General features: G+C 43.8%; 1 protein-coding gene across 2 annotated transcripts in view; it reads right to left on the minus strand.

Annotated features, from left to right (window-relative positions):
* Positions 1-9,522, minus strand: part of LOC106581541 (high affinity cationic amino acid transporter 1) — an 82,968-nt gene extending 73,446 nt beyond the window's left edge. Inside the window, exon 1 of one of the 2 annotated variants that reach the window (XM_082966801.1) lies at positions 9,277-9,522. The gene's annotated coding sequence lies outside the window, so the exon portion shown is untranslated. The remainder of the gene's footprint in view (positions 1-9,276) is intronic. The other variant, XM_082966799.1, reaches the window with a different exon arrangement.
* Between the last annotated feature and the right edge of the window lie 16,744 nt (positions 9,523-26,266).

The raw sequence follows: 26,266 nt of genomic DNA on the forward strand, positions 1-26,266 counted from the left end.
AGCTGTAGTAGTAGTAGTAGCTGTAGTAGTAGTAGTAGCTGTAGTAGTAGTAGTAGCTGTAGTAGTAGTAGTAGCAGTTGTAGCTGTAGTAGTAGTAGTAGCTGTAGTAGTAGCAGTAGCTGTAGTAGTAGCAGTAGTAGTAGTAGTAGCTGTAGTAGTAGTAGCTGTAGTAGTAGCTGTAGCAGTAGCAGTAGTAGCAGTAGTAGTAGTAGTAGCTGTAGTAGTAGCTGTAGCAGTAGCAGTAGTAGTAGCAGTAGTAGTAGCTGTAGTAGTAGCAGTAGCTGTAGTAGTAGCAGTAGTAGCTGTAGTAGCTGTAGTAGTAGCTGTAGTAGTAGTAGTAGCTGTAGTAGTAGCTGTAGCAGTAGCAGTAGTAGTAGTAGTAGCTGTAGTAGTAGCTGTAGTAGTAGCAGTAGCAGTAGTAGTAGCAGTAGTAGTAGTAGTAGCTGTAGTAGTAGCAGTAGCAGTAGTAGCAGTAGTAGTAGCTGTAGTAGTAGCTGTAGTAGTAGCAGTAGCAGTAGTAGTAGCTGTAGTAGTAGTAGTAGCTGTAGTAGTAGCAGTAGCAGTAGTAGCAGTAGTAGTAGCTGTAGTAGCAGTAGTAGCTGTAGTAGTAGCTGTAGTAGTAGCTGTAGCAGTAGTAGTAGCAGTAGTAGTAGCAGTAGCTGTAGTAGTAGCAGTAGTAGTAGCTGTAGTAGTAGCAGTAGTAGCAGTAGAAGTAGCAGTAGAAGTAGCAGTAGTAGTAGTAGTAGCTGTAGTAGTAGCTGTAGTAGCAGTAGTAGCTGTAGTAGTAGCTGTAGTAGTAGCTGTAGCAGTAGTAGTAGCAGTAGTAGTAGCAGTAGCTGTAGTAGTAGCTGTAGTAGTAGCTGTAGTAGTAGCTGTAGTAGTAGCAGTAGTAGTAGTAGTAGCAGTAGTAGTAGCAGTAGTAGCAGTAGTAGTAGCAGTAGTAGTAGCACAGTAGTAGCGGTAGCAGTAGTAGCAGTAGCACAATAGTAGTAGAAGCAGTAGTAGTAGTAGTAGTAGTATTAGTAGTAGTAGATTTTTTTTACGTGGTTGCATCATAAATCTTTGCATACTTTCCACTGAAGCTTGCATTGATGCATGCTTGAAAATATGTACAAACGAGAGTACGCATTCGAGAAGTACCCTCTGTGCTCGGTGTTTTGATTTGGACTCCTTCTCCAACCCTCCAGTGCTCCAATTTACGTAGTACGCATTTTGAGAAACACCCACAGTTTTAGAATGGACGTTTTTTTTTAACAATGGGAGCTTTATAACATTGAAAAAAATCCCAATAAAGAGGTTGATTAGGAGGACAAGACGCTTAATAGTTTAAAAAGTATAACGTATAAAAAAAAGTTGTATCTAAGCACACTATTCCAGACCGGTCTACACGTTTTAAAGATTGAATGGCGTTTTTAGCTTAAACGGAAGAGGAGTAGCGTTCCACAATAATATATTTGTCACGTGTGCTCCCTCTCTGGCCTCTAGATCACCAGTCTGCTCCCTCTCTGGCCTCTAGGTCACCAGTCTGCTCCCTCTCCGACCTCTAGGTCACCAGTCTGCTCCCTCTCTGACCTCTAGGTCACCAGTCTGCTCCCTCTCCGACCTCTAGGTGACCAGGCTGCTCCCTCTCTGACCTCGAGGTCACCAGTCTGCTCCCTCTCTGACCTCGAGGTCACCAGTCTGCTCCCTCTCTGACCTCTAGGTCACCAGGCTGCTCCCTCTCTGACCTCCAGGTCACCAGTCTGCTCCCTCTCTGAGCTCTAGGTCACCAGTCTGCTCCCTCTCTGACCTCTAGGTGACCAGTCTGCTCCCTCTCTGACCTCTAGGTCACCAGTCTGCTCCCTCTCTGACCTCTAGGTCACCAGGCTGCTCCCTCTCTGACCTCTAGGTCACCAGTCTTCTCCCTCTCTGACCTCTAGGTCACCAGTCTGCTCCCTCTCTGACCTCTAGGTCACCAGGCTGCTCCCTCTCCGACCTCTAGGTCACCAGGCTGCTCCCTCTCCGACCTCTAGGTCACCAGTCTGCTCCCTCTCCGACCTCTAGGTCACCAGGCTGCTCCCTCTCCGACCTCTAGGTCACCAGTCTGCTCCCTCTCTGACCTCTAGGTGACCAGTCTGCTCCCTCTCTGAGCTCTAGGTGACCAGTCTGCTCCCTCTCTGACCTCTAGGTCACCAGTCTGCTCCCTCTCTGACCTCTAGGTCACCAGGCTGCTCCCTCTCTGACCTCTAGGTGACCAGTCTGCTCCCTCTCTGACCTCTAGGTCACCAGTCTGCTCCCTCTCTGACCTCTAGGTCACCAGTCTGCTCCCTCTCTGACCTCTAGGTCACCAGTCTGCTCCCTCTCTGACCTCTAGGTCACCAGGCTGCTCCCTCTCTGACCTCTAGGTCACCAGGCTGCTCCCTCTCTGACCTCTAGGTCACCAGGCTGCTCCCTCTCTGACCTCTAGGTCACCAGGCTGCTCCCTCTCTGACCTCTAGGTCACCAGTCTGCTCCCTCTCTGGCCTCTAGGTCACCAGGCTCCTCCCTCTCTGACCTCTAGGTCACCAGGCTGCTCCCTCTCTGACCTCTAGGTCACCAGGCTGCTCCCTCTCTGACCTCTAGGTCACCAGGCTGCTCCCTCTCTGACCTCTAGGTCACCAGTCTGCTCCCTCTCTGACCTCTAGGTCACCAGTCTGCTCCCTATCTGAGCTCTAGGTCACCAGGCTGCTCCCTCTCTGACCACTAGGTCACCAGTCTGCTCCCTCTCTGACCTCTAGGTCACCAGTCTGCTCCCTCTCTGACCTCTAGGTCACCAGGCTGCTCCCTCTCTGACCTCTAGGTCACCAGTCTGCTCCCTCTCTGACCTCTAGGTCACCAGGCTGCTCCCTCTCTGACCTCTAGGTCACCAGGCTGCTCCCTCTCTGATCTCTAGGTCACCAGCTTGCTCCCTCTCTGGCCTCTAGGTCACCAGTCTGCTCCCTCTCTGACCTCTAGGTCACCAGGCTGCTCCCTCTCTGACCTTTAGGTCACCAGTCTGCTCCCTCTCTGAGCTCTAGGTCACCAGTCTGCTCCCTCTCTGACCTCTAGGTCACCAGTCTGCTCCCTCTCTGAGCTCTAGGTCACCAGTCTGCTCCCTCTCTGAGCTCTAGGTCACCAGGCTGCTCCCTCTCTGACCTCTAGGTCACCTGGCTGCTCCCTCTCTGACCTCTAGGTCACCAGTCTGCTCCCTCTCTGACCTCTAGGTCACCAGTCTGCTCCCTCTCTGACCTCTAGGTCACCAGGCTGCTCCCTCTCTGAGCTCTAGGTCACCAGTCTGCTCCCTCTCTGACCTCTAGGTCACCAGGCTGCTCCCTCTCTGACCTCTAGGTCACCAGTCTTCTCCCTCTCTGACCTCTAGGTCACCAGTCTGCTCCCTCTCTGACCTCTAGGTCACCAGGCTGCTCCCTCTCCGACCTCTAGGTCACCAGGCTGCTCCCTCTCTGACCTCTAGGTCACCAGGCTGCTCCCTCTCCGACCTCTAGGTCACCAGGCTGCTCCCTCTCTGACCTCTAGGTCACCAGTCTGCTCCCTCTCTGACCTCTAGGTGACCAGTCTGCTCCCTCTCTGAGCTCTAGGTGACCAGTCTGCTCCCTCTCTGACCTCTAGGTCACCAGTCTGCTCCCTCTCTGACCTCTAGGTCACCAGGCTGCTCCCTCTCTGACCTCTAGGTGACCAGTCTGCTCCCTCTCTGACCTCTAGGTGACCAGTCTGCTCCCTCTCTGAGCTCTAGGTCACCAGTCTGCTCCCTCTCTGACCTCTAGGTCACCAGTCTGCTCCCTCTCTGACCTCTAGGTCACCAGGCTGCTCCCTCTCTGACCTCTAGGTCACCAGGCTGCTCCCTCTCTGACCTCTAGGTCACCAGGCTGCTCCCTCTCTGACCTCTAGGTCACCAGTCTGCTCCCTCTCTGACCTCTAGGTCACCAGGCTGCTCCCTCTCTGACCTCTAGGTCACCAGGCTGCTCCCTCTCTGACCTCTAGGTCACCAGTCTGCTCCCTCTCTGACCTCTAGGTCACCAGTCTGCTCCCTCTCTGACCTCTAGGTCACCAGTCTGCTCCCTCTCTGACCTCTAGGTGACCAGGCTGCTCCCTCTCTGACCTCTAGGTCACCAGTCTGCTCCCTCTCTGACCTCTAGGTCACCAGTCTGCTCCCTCTCTGACCTCTAGGTCACCAGTCTGCTCCCTCTCTGACCTCTAGGTCACCAGGCTGCTCCCTCTCTGAGCTCTAGGTGACCAGTCTGCTCCCTCTCTGAGCTCTAGGTCACCAGTCTGCTCCCTCTCTGACCTCTAGGTCACCAGTCTGCTCCCTCTCTGACCTCTAGGTCACCAGGCTGCTCCCTCTCTGACCTCTAGGTCACCAGGCTGCTCCCTCTCTGACCTCTAGGTCACCAGTCTGCTCCCTCTCTGACCTCTAGGTCACCAGGCTGCTCCCTCTCTGACCTCTAGGTCACCAGGCTGCTCCCTCTCTGACCTCTAGGTCACCAGTCTGCTCCCTCTCTGACCTCTAGGTCACCAGTCTGCTCCCTCTCTGACCTCTAGGTCACCAGTCTGCTCCCTCTCTGACCTCTAGGTGACCAGGCTGCTCCCTCTCTGACCTCTAGGTCACCAGTCTGCTCCCTCTCTGACCTCTAGGTCACCAGTCTGCTCCCTCTCTGACCTCTAGGTCACCAGTCTGCTCCCTCTCTGACCTCTAGGTCACCAGTCTGCTCCCTCTCTGACCTCTAGGTCACCAGTCTGCTCCCTCTCTGACCTCTAGGTGACCAGGCTGCTCCCTCTCTGACCTCTAGGTCACCAGTCTGCTCCCTCTCTGACCTCTAGGTGACCAGTCTGCTCCCTCTCTGACCTCTAGGTCACCAGTCTGCTCCCTCTCTGACCTCTAGGTCACCAGGCTGCTCCCTCTCTGACCTCTAGGTGACCAGTCTGCTCCCTCTCTGACCTCTAGGTGACCAGTCTGCTCCCTCTCTGAGCTCTAGGTCACCAGTCTGCTCCCTCTCTGACCTCTAGGTCACCAGTCTGCTCCCTCTCTGACCTCTAGGTCACCAGGCTGCTCCCTCTCTGACCTCTAGGTCACCAGGCTGCTCCCTCTCTGACCTCTAGGTCACCAGTCTGCTCCCTCTCTGACCTCTAGGTCACCAGGCTGCTCCCTCTCTGACCTCTAGGTCACCAGTCTGCTCCCTCTCTGACCTCTAGGTCACCAGTCTGCTCCCTCTCTGACCTCTAGGTCACCAGTCTGCTCCCTCTCTGACCTCTAGGTCACCAGTCTGCTCCCTCTCTGACCTCTAGGTCACCAGTCTGCTCCCTCTCTGACCTCTAGGTGACCAGGCTGCTCCCTCTCTGACCTCTAGGTGACCAGGCTGCTCATTAGGGCGCATTATGACGCTCACCTGGACTCCATCACCTCCTTGATTACCTGCCCTTTATATGTCACTCCCTTTGGATCCTTTCCCAGTCGTCATTGTATCTGTTTCATGTTGGTGCCCTGTTTGCATTTCTTGTTTTGTTTCATTGATTAATTAAACGTACTCACTCCCTGGACTTGCTTCCCGACTCTCAGCGCACATTGTTACAATATAAATATAAGATTTAAAGGGTGACTGCTGAATATAAAGTGTGCAGGCTTTTCTATTCTTTTCATTCAATTAGACCTCTCATATGATTAAATATTGATGGTATTTTTTTATGTTGTGGTCATGTGCATTTTACTATTGAGAATGCCACTTAAGGGCTCTACGCAGTCTACACAAACGGAGCCGTTGGAGGTCCATTTGCATCACATTCAAAATTTCAGCCCCACATATGGACATAGAACTACGTAGAGAGCGACGCAAACAAATCTCTGTCAGCACGTTTGCATAAACTGTGTAGAGCCCTTAAGTATGAAGTGAGATAACTGCCAAAAGGTTGAACATGCATATCATTAGGATCGTAAGAAAAGCCATGCATGAAACAAAACATAAACGTTAAATTAGATCTGTAAACGTACAAACCCTATGTTACGACTATGAATTAACATTTTAAAGGTTCAATTTTTACTTTACATCTCCCTTTACTCAGTTACAGATCAAATGTGGCATCTGCGAAGGACATACTACTCTATCGAGCAACTCCAGCTCAGACGTTGGAGATGAAGGACATACTACTCTATCGAGCAACTCCAGCTCAGACGTTGGAGATGAAGGACATACTACTCTATCGAGCAACTCCAGGTCAGACGTTGGAGATGAAGGACATACTACTCTATCGAGCAACTCCAGCTCAGACGTTGGAGATGCTTTGCAGCTTCCGGTTTCATTTCCCAAATAAAAGTCTAGAGCTTTTTAGAGAACTGTATTCAATACGGATATTATAGCACTTTATGGTGTAGTAAAAGCGTGTGCCTTCAGCAAATGGCTTGTGTGAGAATGATAAAGACACAGAAGAGCCTTGTCTAGATTAACCACCTGAGCTGCAAAATAGAAAGTAAATTTGATTTAGGCCTATTTCGCTCTCTAAATATGCCATGCTCTTAGCCTACGTTTAACCTCTCCCTTGTTCATATCAAAGTCCATATGTTCATGACCCGATTCATTTAAATCTGTAACGATGTGCGCTGAGAGTCGGCAAGCAAGTTCAGGGAGTGAGTGTTTTTATAAAATAAATGGGCTGTAATACAAAACAAGAAACACTAACAGCACACAGACAAGAAACAGAAACAATGACACCTGGGGAAGGAACCAAAGGGAGTGACACATATATAGTGAAGGTAATCAAGGAGGTGAGCGTCATAATGCGCGTAACCATGGTGACAGGTGTGCGCCATAACGAGCAGCACGGTGACCTAGAGGCCAGAGAGGGAGCACACGTGACAAAATCATGTCAAATTATTTAAAATTCATATTAACCCCTCCTACAGAATATGCTTTGGCAATATTTTTGAGTGATGAAATAACTATGGAAATACTATATAAAAATATATGTTTAGTGGCAGACTCCAGAAATACATTACATTAGCTGTCTAAATGTGAAGTAAAATCAACTGAAGAGTATTAGAGAATGGAGACTTTTAACTTGAAAACGTGCAGGATATCTCTTTCCCGGGTTTCCCCCGACTTCCGTTTTTTTTTAATACTGTGTTATTCTTCTTCGCGTAGCACTCCTCACAGGCCGTTTGGTGTACGGTTTTTTTTGTTGGTGAGATGAAACTGCCAAAACTCTAAAGGGTATTATTGTACGACAGAATCGCAACACAAGACACAAGATTTGTTCGAGCCTAAAAATGTTAGTCCGTAATCCTAACATGGTGTTTGTACGTTCACAGATTAAATTTCACGATTACGTTTCATGTTTCATGCATGGCTTTTATTACAATCCTAACAATTAAATATGGATTTTCTTACGATCCTAACAATTTCGTATGTTCAACCTTTTGGCAGGTATCTCACTCCATACTTAAGACTCTCATGTCTTCCACAGTTGTATTTCCTGTTTACAACTGGCTGTAGTGTTATAGTATACCTAGGTGTACCACAGTTGTATTTCCTGTTTACAACTGGCTGTAGTGTTATAGTATACCTAGGTGTACCACAGTTGTATTTCCTGTTTACAACTGGCTGTAGTGTTATAGTATACCTAGGTGTACCACAGTTGTATTTCCTGTTTACAACTGGCTGTAGTGTTATAGTATACCTAGGTGTACCACAGTTGTATCTCCTGTTTACAACTGGCTGTAGTGTTATAGTATACCTAGGTGTACCACAGTTGTATTTCCTGTTTACAACTGGCTGTAGTGTTATAGTATACCTAGGTGTACCACAGTTGTATCTCCTGTTTACAACTGGCTGTAGTGTTATAGTATACCTAGGTGTACCACAGTTGTATTTCCTGTTTACAACTGGCTGTAGTTTTTATAGTATACCTAGGTGTGTTCTTTTTGTTTTGAAGGTTAGGTTACATCTGTCTGTTAAAGGGAGTCAGTACCTAACCCCTTTGTTCTTGTCCTAAATGGCACCCAAATCCCTTTATAGGGCACTACTTTTGACCAGTGCCCATAGGGTAGTAGTGCACTATATAGGGAATATGGTGCTATTTGGGAAGTACACAGTACCCCTGCCCTTCACTGACAGAAGTCAGTTAGACCCACACCTGGCTGTCCCAGATCTTTCAGAGAGCTGCCTTATATAGTGCACTATTACCCGATGGGCCCTGGTCAAAAGTAGTGCCCTATAAAGGGATTGAATAACATAGATTTCTACATGTCAGCATGTAAGAGTAAACAGAGACCGTTTCCTAGAGAGATTTACACGGTTATCAAAACGCAGCCTTTATTTGAAGTATTTCTAAAATCCCCTTAGGAAAAATGAATAGTGGAAAAAGGATTGGAAGCATTTCCCTGTTTGACCTGGGAGGTTTTGTGACACCTCCACTGTGGGGCTCTGTACAAATTGTCATTGATTCAAACGTTGTATCTTTTCAATGAGTTATCCACCTTGAAATGTTTTGAACTGCGGGATATTATTTCAACGTGTCCTCATTACAAATGGTACATTTACGCCATCGTTCGTGCTGGTATGAAAACTAGTAGTAGAATACAGGTGGTTTTAATATATACTATGGTATGTAGCCAGAACAATCCAACTAGGAGCATGGCGTGCTGGCTTTGGGACGGAAAACAAAGAAAAACACACGGTCAAGTTGACATGACAGACTTCAAACCACAGCCCAGTTCAGCCCTGTACAATAATAACACTGTAACCTAGATGTATTGTAAACGGTACCTTTTGAACAGTATGGGTAGTATAGGAAGCTCGATGAGCACAGTGTTACATTGTATAGCCTGCTGGCCGTGGAGCACACCCTGAGAAGCATGCACACAGCACACTATAAAAGGACATGTATTCACTAGTTGTTACCAGCTACTACTACAACTACACTACACTACTACTAAACGTCCTCCATTTATTTCCTGCTCTAAATGAACAGCGGACATTTCCATGTTATGTGCACAAATGTAGCGTATTATTTACTGGTAATACATGTTGCGGTTTACAACCCAGTCATACAACTAGCATGTTGCATCAGCTCAAACACGGATCCTACAAGACCATGTGCATCGGTGCATCGCCCAAACCTTCCTTCCGGTAACTAGTAACTTCATGAATGGACAATTACACTGGAACTGCTGGCTACAAAATGAAAACTTTCACCAACAAAAATGGCATTTCTCACAATTAAAAAATAAATAATAATAATATGGACTTTCATTTATAATGTAAAAGTTCTTACCTTTGCAGTTGCCGTTGAAAGAAGACACGCCTATGGTCAAATCTTAACGATATAGAGTGATTATTTAAGCTACACAGACTTCAACTGAAGGACGAGATCAGTCCACTTTCGCTGCAGCTTCTGATAAATGACGAGGACATCTTCATCAGGAAGGAACGCTTCAACCTTCACCTTCATCAGGAAGGAACCCTTCAACCCCGCCCTATAGAGTTGCCATTGGACTGTTACGTTCTGAAGTTGGCCGACGCCCCAATACCGTTTTATTCTCGGGGTAGGAAGTGTCTGTTGGCCTGCGAATGTACTACTTTCAGAAGCAAATTAGTCCTATTCACATAGATGTGTCAGACACTTTTTCCGTGTCAAATGGCACCCTATTCCCAATATGAAGCCCTGCATTTGATCGTAGCCCTATGGGCCCTGGTCAAAAGTAGTCGACTGATAGTGATGGGCATTCCGGCTCTTTTGGCTCCCACATTGCTCTTTAAAAAAAACAGTTTGCGATAATTTGACTATGATTAGTGTTAAAACAATTCTAATTAAATTATTCAATGAAATCATACTCTACCTTAACTAGAATGTATTTAAAAATGAATTGGATTGTTATGAAAAAGAATGCTATTAAACATTTGCATTTAAAGTATAACTTTTTCATGTATATAAACAAAGTGCATATAAATGTAACCATTCAAAAGGAATACAATCTGAACAGCATAATAATAGAATATTGCACCATATCAAAGAAAAATAAATAACAATGTGCAAAACTGCAGCATCCCACTAAAAACATTAAACTGGTCCCTCTTTTCTCTCTCTTCTATTTATTGCCATGTTAAAACCAGCAGCACACAGCAATGCTGACCATATTTTGCTTTTATGTGAGATTTGCGTTCAGAAATGCAAGCTGCCTCACTTTCGAGGGGCTGATGCGGTTTCTTCTCTCAGTAATTATTTGTCCTGTTTTCGAGAAGACCCTCTCAGAGGGAACGGATGTGGCCACTATGCAGAGTCTCCCTGTCATGACTTTAGTAAGCCGTGGGCAGACAGAGGCCTTGTGCTTCCACCAGCTCAGAGGATCTGCAGATCTTTGGAAGAGGGGCTCCTCCAAATAGGATCGGACCTCCATTATGGAATCTGCTGAGGGATTCCTTCTTGCTGCATCCCCAGTTGCTCTCTCGTCAAACAGCATCCAAACAGCAGACGTTTGTGGCACTACTGCTGGTGCTTCTGCTCCTTCTGATCCCTCTTCTTCCTGTTGCCCTGGTGCCTGAGCCAGCTGACTGCTGGGGCTGTCCCTCCCTGCTGCTGAGGTTATTCTTTGAAGAGCCTCATCAATCGTTCTGGCATCACTGAAGGCAAACTTCTTAAACCTGTGGTCATGTGCAGTGGTTTCTGAGCACGTGATTATATTCCATTCTGTGGAACTTTCTGTCTATTGATGAACATAGGGTGTCCATCAACTCTGTCACATGTCCTGTGGTTACATCTGCTTCTCTCTGGCGGCTGGCTGTGATTCGCTGCAGACCCTTACACAGGAGTATCATTTTTGAGGCTGTCACATAGCTGAAAAGAGAGAACAGTAACTTAATTAGTTCAGATTCATGTTTTGTCTACTGATACTACATTCTCATCTACTGCTCATATACATATATAATACTGGATTAAATAATGATGTAGTAATAACTGCTTACTGTACCTCTCACATGGTCTGCCTACCCATGTGAGAGGCGCAGACTCAGTCTCAACCTTTAAGTCTTTATTGAAGACTCATCTCTTCAGTAGGTCCTATTTATTTGTATTTTATTTTATTTCACCTTTATTTAACCAGGTAGGCAAGTTGAGAACAAGTTCTCATTTACAATTGCGACCTGGCCAAGATAAAGCAAAGCAGTTTGACACATACAACAACACAGAGTTACACATGGAGTAAAACAAACATACAGTCAATAATATAGTAGAAACATAAGTCTATATACAAAGTGAGCAAATGAGGTGAGATAAGGGAGGTAAAGGCAATAAAGGCCATGGTGGCGAAGTAAATACAATATAGCAAGTAAAACACTGGAGTGGTAGATTTGCAGTGGAAGAAAGTGCAAAGTAGAAATAGAAATATTGGGGTGCAAAGGAGCAAAATAAATAAATAAATACAGTAGGGGAAGAGGTAGTTGTTTGGGCTAAATTATAGATGGGCTATGTACAGGTGCAGTGATCTGTGAGCTGCTCTGACAGCTGGTGCTTAAAGCTAGTGAGGGAGGTAAGTGTTTCCAGTTTTAGAGAGTTTTGTAGTTCGTTCCAGTCATTGGCAGCAGAGAACTGGAAGGAGGGGCTAGGGTCAGTCTGTTATATCTGGAGTATTTCTCCTGTCTTATCCGGTGTCCTGTGTGAATTTAAGTATGCTCTCTCTAATTCTCTCTTTCTCTCTTTCTTTCACTCGGAGGACCTGAGCCCTAGGACCATGCCTCAGGACTACCTGGCATGATGACTCCTTGTTGTCCCCAGTCCACCTGGCCGTGTTGCTGCTCCAGTTTCAACTGTTCTGCCTGCGGCTATGGAACCCTGACCTGTTCACTGTGATTACTATTATTTGACCATGCTGGTCATTTATGAACATTTGAACATCTTGGCCATGTTCTGTTATAATCTCCACCCGGCACAGCCAGAAGAGGACTGGCCACCCCTCATAGCCTGGTTCCTCTCTAGGTTTCTTCCTAGGTTTTGGCCTTTCTAGGGAGTTTTTCCTAGCCACCATGCTTCTACACCTGCATTGCTTGCTGTTTGGAGTTTTAGACTGGGTTTCTGTACAGCACTTTGAGATATCAGCTGATGTAAGAAGGGCTATATAAATACATTTGATTTGATTTTGATTTGATCTTCACAGTGACCTGCTCAAAAGGTTCCAGGACTCTGCACACCTCCTCCACTACCTCCCATTCCTCTTGGGTCAGAGCATCAACAGGTGCATTGACAATGGCCAGGGTAGAGATGATGTCATCCTTTGGCTCAAGAAACCGCTTCAACATATAAAATGTTGAATTCCACCTTGTAGTGCAGTCTTGTTTAGGCCTCAGCTCAGGCATCCCCATCTGGCGTTGTGTAGACTTTAGTTTTTTCAGCACCTACTGTGCTCCTGTGGAAATATTCCACAGCTACTTTCACTTTCACTCATCACCTTCAGAGCATCTCTGGGCAAGACATGGATGATGGGTCCATTTGAACATTTTCATGGCTTTGGCTATGTAAGCTGCATTGTCGCTAACACAACAGACCACTTTTCCATCTACTTGCCATTCTCTGGCCACTCTCAACAGTTCCTCTGCCAAGTTCTCTGAGGTGTGTCTGTCGCTTAACTCAAAGCAGTCCAGAAGACAGCTAGACATCGAAAACATCTTCAATGAAGTGACATGTAACCGACATGTAAGAAGTGGTTACCCTTGATGTCCAGCAGTCAGTGGTAAGGCAAACTGCAGTAGCTTTTTGGACTCTTTCCCGCAGTGAAGCCTGTCTGTTCTCGTACAGTTGTGGAATAAGTGATTTTGAAAGGCCTCAGCCCTCCCTCACCCATCTTTGGTTCATTGGTTGACCCTGCGTGTCTGATTGACAAGAACAAAAGCTGAGGCTGTTAGTCTGAGCAGACAGTCAGAACGAATGTGTGTGCGCTTAAGCGTTTAGGCCTATATTATTTTATTTCAATTTTTTTCGTTCTTTGAATTAGTTAATTGTATTCATTTAAATCTTTTGATTATTCATATCTTAATTGTTTTATATTTTTATAAATAGATTCGGCTCTTCTGATATGTAAGCCGGCTCCCAACGTTCACATACAAGAGCTGAGTCGTTCGCGAACGACCCATCACTAGTCGACTACATAGGAGATAGGGTCACTGCAAGGGTATCAGGTCACTGCATTGATCAGTGAAGGTGAAATAGGCTAAGTGACATTTATTTCACACTTAATCATGATGAGTGAACAAAAATGAAATTAACAGACATCCTATGTCTATGTTCACTATAGCATGGAAGTCTTCCTTTTGATACAGCTGTCATCAAAATGACTCGTATGCTGTCTCAAGAGGAGTGCTCACTACCAGGTCTAGGGTGTGTCCTTACTCACAAATGGCACCCTATTCCCGATATAGTGCACTACTTTTGACCAGGGCCCATAGTGTGAAGTGTAAAGGGAATATGGTGCCATTTGAGACACTGTCTAGGGCTGGGTGTGTGCTCTCCTTCATGACCACTTATAACTATCAGACCAGGACAGGTCTCAATTATTATTCCATTCCATTATAACTACCAGACCAGGACAGGTCTCCATTATTATTCCATTACATTATAACTACCAGACCAGGACAGGTCTCCATTATTATTCCATTATAGTATAACTACCAGACCAGGACAGGTCTCTATTATTATTCCATTACATTATAACTACCAGACCAGGACAGGTCTCCATTATTATTCCATTACATTATAACTACCAGACCAGGACAGGTCTCTATTATTATTCCATTACATTATAACTATCAGACCAGGACAGGTCTCTATTATTATTCCATTACATTATAACTACCAGACCAGGACAGGTCTCCATTATTATTCCATTACATTATAACTACCAGACCAGGACAGGTCTCTATTATTATTCCATTACATTATAACTACCAGACCAGGACAGGTCTCCATTATTATTCCATTACATTATAACTACCAGACCAGGACAGGTCTCTATTATTATTCCATTACATTATAACTACCAGACCAGGACAGGTCTCTATTATTATTCCATTACATTATAACTACCAGACCAGGACAGGTCTCCATTATTATTCCATTACATTATAACTACCAGACCAGGACAGGTCTCTATTATTATTCCATTACATTATAACTACCAGACCAGGACAGGTCTCTATTATTATTCCATTACATTATAACTACCAGACCAGGACAGGTCTCTATTATTATTCCATTACATTATAACTACCAGACCAGGTCTCCATTATTATTCCTTTACACCCATATATAAACTCAGCAAAAAAAGAAATGTCCTCTCACTGTCAACTGCGTTTATTTTCAGCAAACTTAACATGTAAATATTTGTGTGAACATAACAAATTCAACAACTGAGACATAAACTAAACAAGTTCCACAGACATGTGACTAACAGAAATGGAATAATGTGTCTCTGAACAAAGGGGGGTTCAAAATTAACAGTCAAAAGTTACAGTCAGTATCTGGTGTGGCCACCAGCTGCATTAAGTTCTGCAGTGCATCTTCTCCTCATGGACTGTATCAGATTTGCCAGTTTTTGCTGTGAGATGTTAACCCACTCTTCCACCAAGGCACCTGCAAGTTCCCGGACATTTCTGGGGGGAATGGCCCTAGCCCTCACCCTCTGATCCAACAGGTCCCAGACGTGCTCAATGGGATTGAGATCCGGGCTCTTTGCTGGCCATGGCAGAACACTGACATTCCTGTCTTGCAGGAAATCACGCACAGAACGAGCAGTATGGCTGGTGGCATTGTCATGCTGGAGGGTCATGTCAGGATGAGCCTACAGGAAGGGTACCACATGAGGGAGGAGGATGTCTTCCCTGTAACGCACAGCGTTGAGATTGCCTGCAATGACAACAAGTTCAGTCCGATGATGCTGTGACACACCGCCCCAGACCATGACGGACCCTCCACCTCCAAATCGATCCCGCTCCAGAGTACAGGCTTCGGTGTAACGCTCATTCCTTCAACGATAAATGCAAATCCGACCATCACCCCTGGTGAGACTAAACCGTGACTCGTCAGTGAAGAGCACTTTTTGCCAGTCCTGTCTGGTCCAGCAACGGTGGGTTTGTGCCCATAGGCGACGTTGTTGCCGGTGATGTCTGGTGAGGACCTGCCTTACAACAGGCCTACAAGCCCTCAGTCCAGCCTCTCTCAGCCTATTGCGGACAGTCTGAGCACTGGTGGAGGGATTGTGCGTTCCTGGTGTAACTCAGGCAGTTGTTGTTGCCATCCTGTACCTGTCCCGCAGGTCTGATGTTCGGATGTACCGATCCTGTGCAGGTGTTGTTACACGTGGTCTGCCACTGCGAGGACGATCAGCTGTCCGTCCTGTCTCCCTGTAGCGCTGTCTTAGGCGTCTCACAGTACGGACATTGCAATTTATTGCCCTGGCCACATCTGCAGTCCTCATGCCTCCTTGCAGCATGCCTAAGGCACGTTCACGCAGATGAGCAGGGACCCTGGGCATTTTCTTTTGGTGTTTTTCAGAGTAAGTAGAAAGGCCTCTTTAGTGTCCTAAGTTTTCATAACTGTGACCTTAATTGCCTACCATCTGTAAGCTGTTAGTGTCTTAACGACCGTTCCACAGGTGCATGTACATAAATTATTTATGGTTCATTGAACAGGCATAGGAAACAGTGTTTTAACTCTTTACAACAAAGATCTATGAAGTTATTTGGATTTTTACGAATAATCTTTGAAAGACAGGGTCCTGAAAAAGGGACGTTTTTTTTTTTGATGAGTTTATCCCTCCTGAGATGTGTGCAAACCTGGTGGCCAACTACAAGAAACGTCTGACCTCTGTGATTGCCAACAAGGGTTTTGCCACCAAGTACTAAGTCATGTTTTGCAGAGGGGTCAAATACTTATTTCCCTCATTAAAATGCAAATCATTTTATAACATTTTTGACATGCGTTTTCTGGATTTTTGTTCTTATTCTGTCTCTCACTGTTCAAATAAACCTACCATTAAAATTATAGACTGATCATTTCTTTGTCAGTGGGCAAACGTACAAAATCAGCAGGGGATCAAATACTTTTTTCCCTCACTGTATATATATATATATACAGAACCAGTCAAAATTTGGACACACATACTTATTCCAGGGATTTTCTTTATTTTTTACAAATTTCTACATTGTAGAATAATAGGGAAGACATCAACACTATGAAATAACACATATGGAATCATGTAGTAACCCAAAAAGTGTTAAAGAAATCAACATTTATTTTATATTTGAGATTCTTCAAAGTAGCCACCCTTTGCCTTGCTGACAGCTTTGCACACTCTTGGCATTCTCTCAACCAGCTTCATGAGGTAGTCACCTGGAATCCATTTCAATTAACAGGTGTGCCTTGTTAAAAGTTAATTTGGTGAATTTCTTTCCTTCTTAATGCATTTGAGCCAATTAGTTGTGTTGTGACAAGGTAGGGGTTGTATACAGAAGATAGCCCTATTTGGTAAAAGACCAAGTCCATATTATGGCAAGAACAGCTCAAATAAGCAGAGAAACGACAGTCCATCATTACTTTTAAGACATGAAGGTCAGTCAATATGGAAGATTTCAAGAACTTTTAAAGTTTCTTCAAGTGCAGTTGCAAAAACCATCAAGCGCTATGATGAAACTGGCTCTCATGAGGACTGTCACAGGAAAGGAAGACCCAGAGTTACCTCTGCTGCAGAGGATAAGTTCATTCGAGTTAACAGCCTCAGAAATTGCAACCCAAATAAATGCTTCACAGAGTTCAAGTAACAGACACATCTCAACATCAACTGTTCAGGCCTTCATAGTCTAAATGCTGCCAAGAAACCACTACTAAAGGACACCAATAAGAAGAGAAGAAGAGACTTACTTCGGTCAAGAAACACGAGCAATGGAGATTAGATCGGTGGAAATCTGTCCTTTGGTCTGATGAGTCCAAATTTGAGATGTTTGGTTCCAACCACCGTGTCTTTGTGAGATGTGAGATGAGGTGTGGTGGTGTGGGGCTGCTTTGCTGGCAACCACAGTATTCTATAACGATATGCCATCCCATCTGGTTTGAGCTTAGTGGGACTATCATTTGTTTTTCAACAGGACAGTGACCCAAAACACCTCCATGCTGTGTAAGGGCTATCTGACCAGGAAGGAGAGTGATGGAGTGCTGCATCAGATGACCTGGCCTCCACAATCACCTGATCTCAACCCAATTGAGATGGTTTGTGTCACGTATACTAACCTCTCCGGTCACCAGGCTGCTCATTATTACGCACACCTGTCATCATCGTTACGCGCACCAGCGCCTCATCAGACTCACCTGGACTTCGTGTCTGTACGGTGACCGTGAGCACCGGAGAGGGAGTATACGTGACACAGACCATCTCAATTGGGTTGAGGTCGGGCGATCGTGGAGGCCAGGGCTCCCGAGTGGCGCAGCGGTCTAAGGCACTGCATCTCAGTGCGAGGCGTCACTACAGACCCTGGTTCGTATCAAGGTTGTGTCACAACCGTCCGTGATTGGGTGATTGAGTCCCATAGGGCGGTGCACAATTGGCCCAGCATCGTCCGGGTTTGGCCGGGGTAGGCCGTCATTGTAAATAATAATTTGTTATTAACTGACTTGCCTAGTTAAATAAAGGTTAAACGATTACCTTCCCTGTATCTGTCACTCCCTTTGGTTCCTTCCACAGGCGTTATTGACTGTCCCAGGTTTCATGTCTGTATGCTTTTCCTGTTGTGTACCATGTTCCATTTCTTTATTAAATGATTCACTCCCTGTAAATGATTCACTCCCTGTAAATGATTCACTCCCTGTAAATTATTCACTCCCTGTAAATTATTCCCTCCCTGTTCTTGCTTCCCAGTGTACACGTTACAGTTTGGGATGAGTTGGACCGCAGAGTGAAGGAAAAGCAGCCAACAAGTGCTCAGCATATGTGGGAACTCCTTCAAGACTGTTGGAAAAGCATCCCAGGTGAAGCTGGATGAGAGAATGCCAAGAGTGTGCAAAGCTGGCACCAAGGCAAAGGGTGGCTACTTTGAAGAATCTCAAATATATATATATATATATACTGCTCAAAAAAATAAAGGGAACACTTAAACAACACAATGTAACTACAAGTCAATCACACTTCTGTGAAATCAAACTGTCCACTTAGGAAGCAACACTGATTGACAATACATTTCACATGCTGTTGTGCAAATGGAATAGACAACAGGTGGAAATTATAGGCAATAAGCAAGACACCCCCAATAAAGGAATGGTTCAGCAGGTGGGGACCACAGACCACTTCTCAATTCCTATGCTTCCTGGCTGATGTTTTGGTCACTTTTGAATGCTGGCGGTGCTTTCACTCTAGTGGTAGCATGAGACGGAGTCTACAACCCACACAAGTGGCTCAGGTAGTGCAGCTCATCCAGGATGGCACATCAATGCGAGCTGTGGCAAGAAGGTTTGCTGTGTCTGTCAGCGTAGTGTCCAGAGCATGGAGGCGCTACCAGGAGACAGTCCAGTACATCAGGAGACGTGGAGGAGGCCGTAGGAGGGCAACAACCCAGCAGCAGGACCGCTACCTCCGCCTTTGTGCAAGGAGGAGCAGGAGGAGCACTGCCAGAGCCCTGCAAAATGACCTCCAGCAGACCACAAATGTGCATGTGTCTGCTCAAATGGTCAGAAACAGACTCCATGAGGGTGGTATGAGGGCCCGACGTCCACAGGTGGGGGTTGTGCTTACAGCCCAACACCGTGCAGGACGTTTGGCATTTGCCAGAGAACACCAAGATTGGCAAATTCGCCACTGGCACCTTGTGCTCTTCACAGATGAAAGCAGGTTCACACTGAGCACGTGACAGACGTGACAGAGTCTGGAGACACCGTGGAGAATGTTCTGCTGCCTGCAACATCCTCCAGCATGACCGGTTTGGCAGTGGGTCAGTCATGGTGTGGGGTGGCATTTCTTTGGGGGGCCGCACAGCCCTCCATGTGCTCGCCAGAGGTAGCCTGACTGCCATTAGGTACCGAGATGAGATCCTCAGACCCCTTGTGAGACCATATGCTGGTGCGGTTGGCCCTGGGTTCCTCCTAATGCAAGACAATGCTAGACCTCATGTGGCTGGAGTGTGTCAGCAGTTCCTGCAAGAGGAAGGCATTGATGCTATGGACTGGCCCGCCCGTTCCCCAGACATGAATCCAATTGAGCACATCTGGGACATCATGTCTCGCTCCATCCACAAACGCCACATTGCACCACAGACTGTCCAGGAGTTGGCGGATGCTTTAGTCCAGGTCTGGGAGGAGATCCCTCAGGAGACCATCCGCCACCTCATCAGGAGCATGCCCAGGCGTTGTAGGGAGGTCATACAGGCACGTGGAGGCCACACACACTACTGAGCCTCATTCTGACTTGTTTTAAGGACATTACATCAAAGTTGGAACAGCCTGTAGTGTGGTTTTCCACTTTAATTTTGAGTGTTACTCCAAATCCAGACCTCCATGGGTTGATCAATTGGATTTCCATTGATTATTTTTGTGTGATTTTGTTGTCAGCACATTCAACTATGTAAAGAAAAAAGTATTTAATAAGATTATTTCATTCATTCAGATCTAGGATGTGTTGTTTAAGTGTTCCCTTTATTTTTTTGAGCAGTGTATATATATATATATATATATATATATATGTTTAACACTTTTTTGGTTAATACATGATTCCAAGTGTGTTATTTCATAATTTGGATATCTTCACTATTATTGTACAATGTAGAAAATAGTAAAATAAAGAAAAACCCTTGAATGAGTAGGTGTGTCCAAACTTTTGACTGGTACTGTATATCCAGCCTGTTTCAGATCAGTCAAGGAGACAGTCCTGGGGTGATTCTCAATTGTATTTCCTTGATTCCTTGATTCCTTGCATCCTCTGTCCTCACCTCCTTCTGTAAGCGTATTGGAGTAGAAGGTGCGAGGAGAGGAACCACAGATCTTCTCCTCCAATGTGTTTTGAGAAAGACGTGAGGGGAGAGGATGTGAGGAATCAAGGAAAAGACTATTGAGATTCATCCCAGGATAGACAGTGGCTGCAATGGAACATGGTTACCGCCAGAGAGCAGTGTTAGCTAGCATATGAATGAGTCTCTTGTCTGACTCTGCACTGTTTAACATGGGTTACATCCTGAACAGTAGCCTTTTCCTTACATAATGGGGTACATGGCTCTGGGCAAAAGTAGTGCACTGTATAGGGAATATTCCCTCTACAGTGCACTACTTTTGACCAGGACCTATTCCCTATACACTGCATTACTTTTGACCAGGACCTATTCCCTATACACTGCATTACTTTTGACCAATGCACTGTATAGGGAATAGGTCCTGGTCAAAAGTAGTGCACTGTATAGGGAATAGGTCCTGGTCAAAAGTAGTGCATTTTCGAGAGCAGACACAGCTAACATACATGCAGTAAATTAGTCCAAGCACGGTCGAATGTTCCATGACAAGGGGAGAGTTAGTCCAAGGTCATGGAGAGTTAGTCCAAGGTCATGGAGAGCTAGTTCAAGGTCATGGAGAGTTAGTCCAAAGTCATGAAGAGTTAGTCCAAGGTCATGGAGAGCTAGTTCAAGGTCATGGAGAGTTAGTCCAAGGTCATGGAGAGTTAGTCCAAGGTCATGGAGAGTTAGTCCAAGGTCATGGAGAGTTAGTCCAAGGTCATGGAGAGCTAGTCCAAGGTCATGGAGAGTTAGTCCAAGGTCATGGAGAGTTAGTCCAAGGTCATGGAGAGTTAGTCCAAGGTCATGGGGAGTTAGTCCAAGGTCATGGGGAGTTAGTCCAAGGTCATGGAGAGTTAGTCCAAGGTCATGGAGAGCTAGTTCAAGGTCATGGAGAGTTAGTCCAAGGTCATGGAGAGTTAGTCCAAGGTCATGGAGAGCTAGTCCAAGGTCATGGAGAGCTAGTTCAAGGTCATGGAGAGTTAGTCCAAGGTCATGGAGAGTTAGTCCAAGGTCATGGAGAGTTAGTTCAAGGTCATGGAGAGTTAGTTACATTTACATTTAAGTCATTTAGCGGATGCTCTTATCCAGAGCGACTTACAAATTGGACATAATGGCCCTAAATAGACAGTTCACCGTGGCTAACTATTTGACCATGGCCACTGATCAAAACCATAGAAAAACCCTGACAAAGTACAGGCCCAGTGAGCACAGCCCCGCCATCGAGAAGGGCAGACACAGGAAAACCCGGCTCCCTGCAGAGGAAAGGCCGCGCAACCACTGCACAACAGCAGAACCCGAGACGGAGCTGCACCCCCTGACAAAATGCAAAAAACGCAAAACAGTCAGAGAGAGTGTCATTTCCCCAAATTTGAAACCCCCATTCAAGGCCCCAAAGACCTCTCCGATGAGAACAGGCCCTGCGTGCTGCCGGGGGAGGACACAGAGAGCCGTGGGCTGGCAGCGCACTACACACTAGTTCAAGGTCATGGAGAGCTAGTTCAAGGTCATGGAGAGTTAGTCCAAGGTCATGGAGAGTTAGTCCAAGGTCATGGAGAGTTAGTCCAAGGTCATGGAGAGTTAGTCCAAGGTCATGGAGAGTTAGTCCAAGGTCATGGAGAGTTAGTCCAAGGTCATGGAGAGTTAGTCCAAGGTCATGGAGAGTTAGTCCAAGGTCATGGAGAGTTAGTCCAAGGTCATGGAGAGTTAGTCCAAGGTCATGGAGAGTTAGTCCAAGGTCATGGGGAGTTAGTCCAAGGTCATGGAGAGTTAGTCCAAGGTCATGGAGAGCTAGTCCAAGGTCATGGAGAGTTAGTCCAAGGTCATGGAGAGTTAGTCCAAGGTCATGGAGAGTTAGTCCAAGGTCATGGAGAGCTAGTTCAAGGTCATGGAGAGTTAGTCCAAGGTCATGGAGAGTTAGTTACATTTACATTTAAGTCATTTAGCGGACGCTCTTATCCAGAGCGACTTACAAATTGGACATAATGGCCCTAAATAGACAGTTCACCGTGGCTAACTAGTTCAAGGTCATGGAGAGCTAGTCCAAGCACGGTGGAATGTTCCATGACAAGGGCAGAGTTCCAGAATACAACAAGTGACTGATTCGGTCCCAAATGGAACCCTTTTCCCTGTAGTGCACTATGTTTGACCAGGCCTCGGTCAAAACTGATGGACTCTGTAATGAACATGGTGCCATTTGGAACATAACCTGGGTTCACACCCGGGTTTCCTGTGTACCGCCGAGACCGTGTTAGGCTCTGCTTCCATGGAGCCAAGCTGTAGCCTAAACAAAAAGTCCCCAGTCAGTAAGACTCTGATGCAGAAGATGGGCTGGAATGTGTGCGATTTTGGTTTATTTATTATATTTTTACAGGGAGTGAATCATTTACAGGGAGTGAATCATTTACAGGGAGTGAATCATTTACAGGGAGTGAATCATTCACCGGGAGTGAATCATTCACAGGGAGTGAATCATTTACAGGGAGTGAATCATTCACAGGGAGTGAATCATTTACAGGGAGTGAATCATTTACAGGGAGTGAATCATTCACCGGGAGTGAATCATTCACAGGGAGTGAATCATTTACAGGGAGTGAATCATTTAATAAAGAAATGGAACATGGTACAAAACAGGAAAAGCATACAGACATGAAACCTGGGACAGTCAATAACGCCTGTGGAAGGAACCAAAGGGAGTGACAGATACAGGGAAGGTAATCGTTTAACCTTTATTTAACTAGGCAAGTCAGTCAAACCCAGACGACGCTGGGCCAATTTTGCACCGCCCTATGGGAATCCCAATCACGGCCAGATGTGACACAGCCTGGATTCAAACCAGGGACTGTAGTGACACCTCTAGCACTGAGATGCAGTGCCTTAGACCGCTGCCCCACTCGGGAGCCTAAAGACTAGGCCAAGCACAGAACACAACCAATGATTCAGCAGGCTTCAGTGGTATAACATTTCTTCTGTCAACACAAACAGGACAGGAGGTAAACACAAGAAGAAGACAAACAGAAAATCAATCAAAACAATAAACAGGCTAATATTGATAACACTCATCAATTAAACAATAATAAACAAGCTAATATTGATAACACTCATCAATTAAACAATAATAAACAGGCTAATATTGATAACACTCATCAATGAAACAATAATAAACAAGCTAATATTGATAACACTCATCAATTAAACAACAATAAACAAGCTAATATTGATAACACTCATCAATTAAACAATAATAAACAAGCTAATATTGATAACAGTCATCAATTAAACAACAATAAACAAGCTAATATTGATAACACTCATCAATTAAACAATAATAAACAAGCTAATATTGATAACAGTCATCAATTAAACAATAATAAACAAGCTAATATTGATAACACTCATCAATTAAACAATAATAAACAGGCTAATATTGATAACACTCATCAATTAAACAATAATAAACAAGCTAATATTGATAACACTCATCAATTAAACAATAATAAACAGGCTAATATTGATAACACTCATCAATTAAACAATAATAAACAAGCTAATATTGATAACACTCATCAAATAAACAATAATAAACAGGCTAATATTGATAACACTCATCAATTAAACAATAATAAACAAGCTAATATTGATAACACTCATCAAATAAACAATAATAAACAAGCTAATATTGATAACACTCATCAATTAAACAACAATAAACAAGCTAATATTGATAACACTCATCAATTAAACAATAATAAACAAGCTAATATTGATAACACTCATCAATTAAACAATAATAAACAAGCTAATATTGATAACACTCATCAATTAAACAATAATAAACAGGCTAATATTGATAACACTCATCAATTAAACAATAATAAACAAGCTAATATTGATAACACTCATCAATTAAACAATAATAAACAAGCTAATATTGATAACACTCATCAATTAAACAATAATAAACAAGCTAATATTGATAACACTCATCAAATAAACAATAATAAACAGGCTAATATTGATAACACTCATCAAATAAACAATAATAAACAAGCTAATATTGATAACACTCATCAATTAAACAATAATAAACAAGCTAATATTGATAACACTCATCAAATAAACAATAATAAACAGGCTAATATTGATAACACTCATCAAATAAACAATAATAAACAAGCTAATATTGATAACACTCATCAAATAAACAATAATAAACAAGCTAATATTGATAACACTCATCAATTAAACAATAATAAACAAGCTAATATTGATAACACTCATCAATTAAACAATAATAAACAGGCTAATATTGATAACACTCATCAAATAAACAATAATAAACAAGCTAATATTGATAACACTCATCAATTAAACAACAATAAACAGGCTAATATTGATAACACTCATCAATTAAACAATAATAAACAGGCTAATATTGATAACACTCATCAATTAAACAACAATAAACAGGCTAATATTGATAACACTCATCAAATAAACAACAAGGAAAGTATGATAATGGCAATGCGTAAAGAATACGAATTATGTGGAGCAAGAATCAATATATTTTACATTATATAATTGATTGTATATTGTTCCATAGTCTGGGTTGAAAGATGTAAACTGCAGAGCGATACAGTCTAACCTACGAGAATTCTCTCTTTCACAAATACATGCTTTATTACCATGAAAAGGTGGTTGCCACTGTTGCCATAGCAATATGTTTAAGCAACAATACTAATACATATCAACCAACGCAATCATAATAATAAAGAGAACAAACGGCAACAACTGAGACATTCAATCAGTAAGGGCTCATGTGAATAACACGGTAGGAGCTATTGTCTCTGAGATATATCTACTGTCTCTATTATAACAGACCAGGATATACTCTGGAGATGTATCTACTGTCTCTATTATATTATAACAGACCAGGACAAACTCTGGAGATATATCTACTGTCTCTATTATATTATAACAGACCAGGATATACTCTGGAGATATATCTACTGTCTCTATTATAACAGACCAGGATATACTCTGGAGATATATCTACTGTCTCTATTATAACAGACCAGGATAAACTCTGGAGATATATCTACTGTCTCTATTATAACAGACCAGGATATACTCTGGAGATATATCTACTGTCTCTATTATAACAGACCAGGATAAACTCTGGAGATATATCTACTGTCTCTATTATATTATAACAGACCAGGATATACTCTGGAGATATATCTACTGTCTCTATTATATTATAACAGACCAGGATATACTCTGGAGATATATCTACTGTCTCTATTATAACAGACCAGGATATACTCTGGAGATATATCTACTGTCTCTATTATATTATAACAGACCAGGACAATATCTGGAGATATATCTACTGTCTCTATTATAACAGACCAGGATAAACTCTGGAGATATATCTACTGTCTCTATTATATTATAACAGACCAGGACATACTCTGGAGATATATCTACTGTCTCTATTATAACAGTCCAGGATATACTCTGGAGATATATCTACTGTCTCTATTATAACAGACCAGGATAAACTCTGGAGATATATCTACTGTCTCTATTATAACAGACCAGGATATACTCTGGAGATATATCTACTGTCTCTATTATATTATAACAGACCAGGATAAACTCTGGAGATATATCTACTGTCTCTATTATAACAGACCAGGATATACTCTGGAGATATATCTACTGTCTCTATTATAACAGACCAGGATATACTCTGGAGATATATCTACTGTCTCTATTATAACAGACCAGGACATACTCTGGAGATATATCTACTGTCTCTATTATAACAGACCAGGATATACTCTGGAGATATATCTACTGTCTCTATTATAACAGACCAGGACATACTCTGGAGATATATCTACTGTCTCTATTATATTATAACAGACCAGGATATACTCTGGAGATATATCTACTGTCTCTATTATAACAGACCAGGATATACTCTGGAGATATATCTACTGTCTCTATTATATTATAACAGACCAGGATATACTCTGGAGATATATCTACTGTCTCTATTATATTATAACAGACCAGGATAAACTCTGGAGATATATCTACTGTCTCTATTATAACAGACCAGGATATACTCTGGAGATATATCTACTGTCTCTATTATATTATAACAGACCAGGATAAACTCTGGAGATATATCTACTGTCTCTATTATATTATAACAGACCAGGATATACTCTGGAGATATATCTACTGTC

Source organism: Salmo salar, chromosome 20, assembly GCF_965601325.2.
Source record: "Salmo salar chromosome 20, fSalSal1, whole genome shotgun sequence".
NCBI classification, from domain to species: domain Eukaryota; kingdom Metazoa; phylum Chordata; class Actinopteri; order Salmoniformes; family Salmonidae; genus Salmo; species Salmo salar.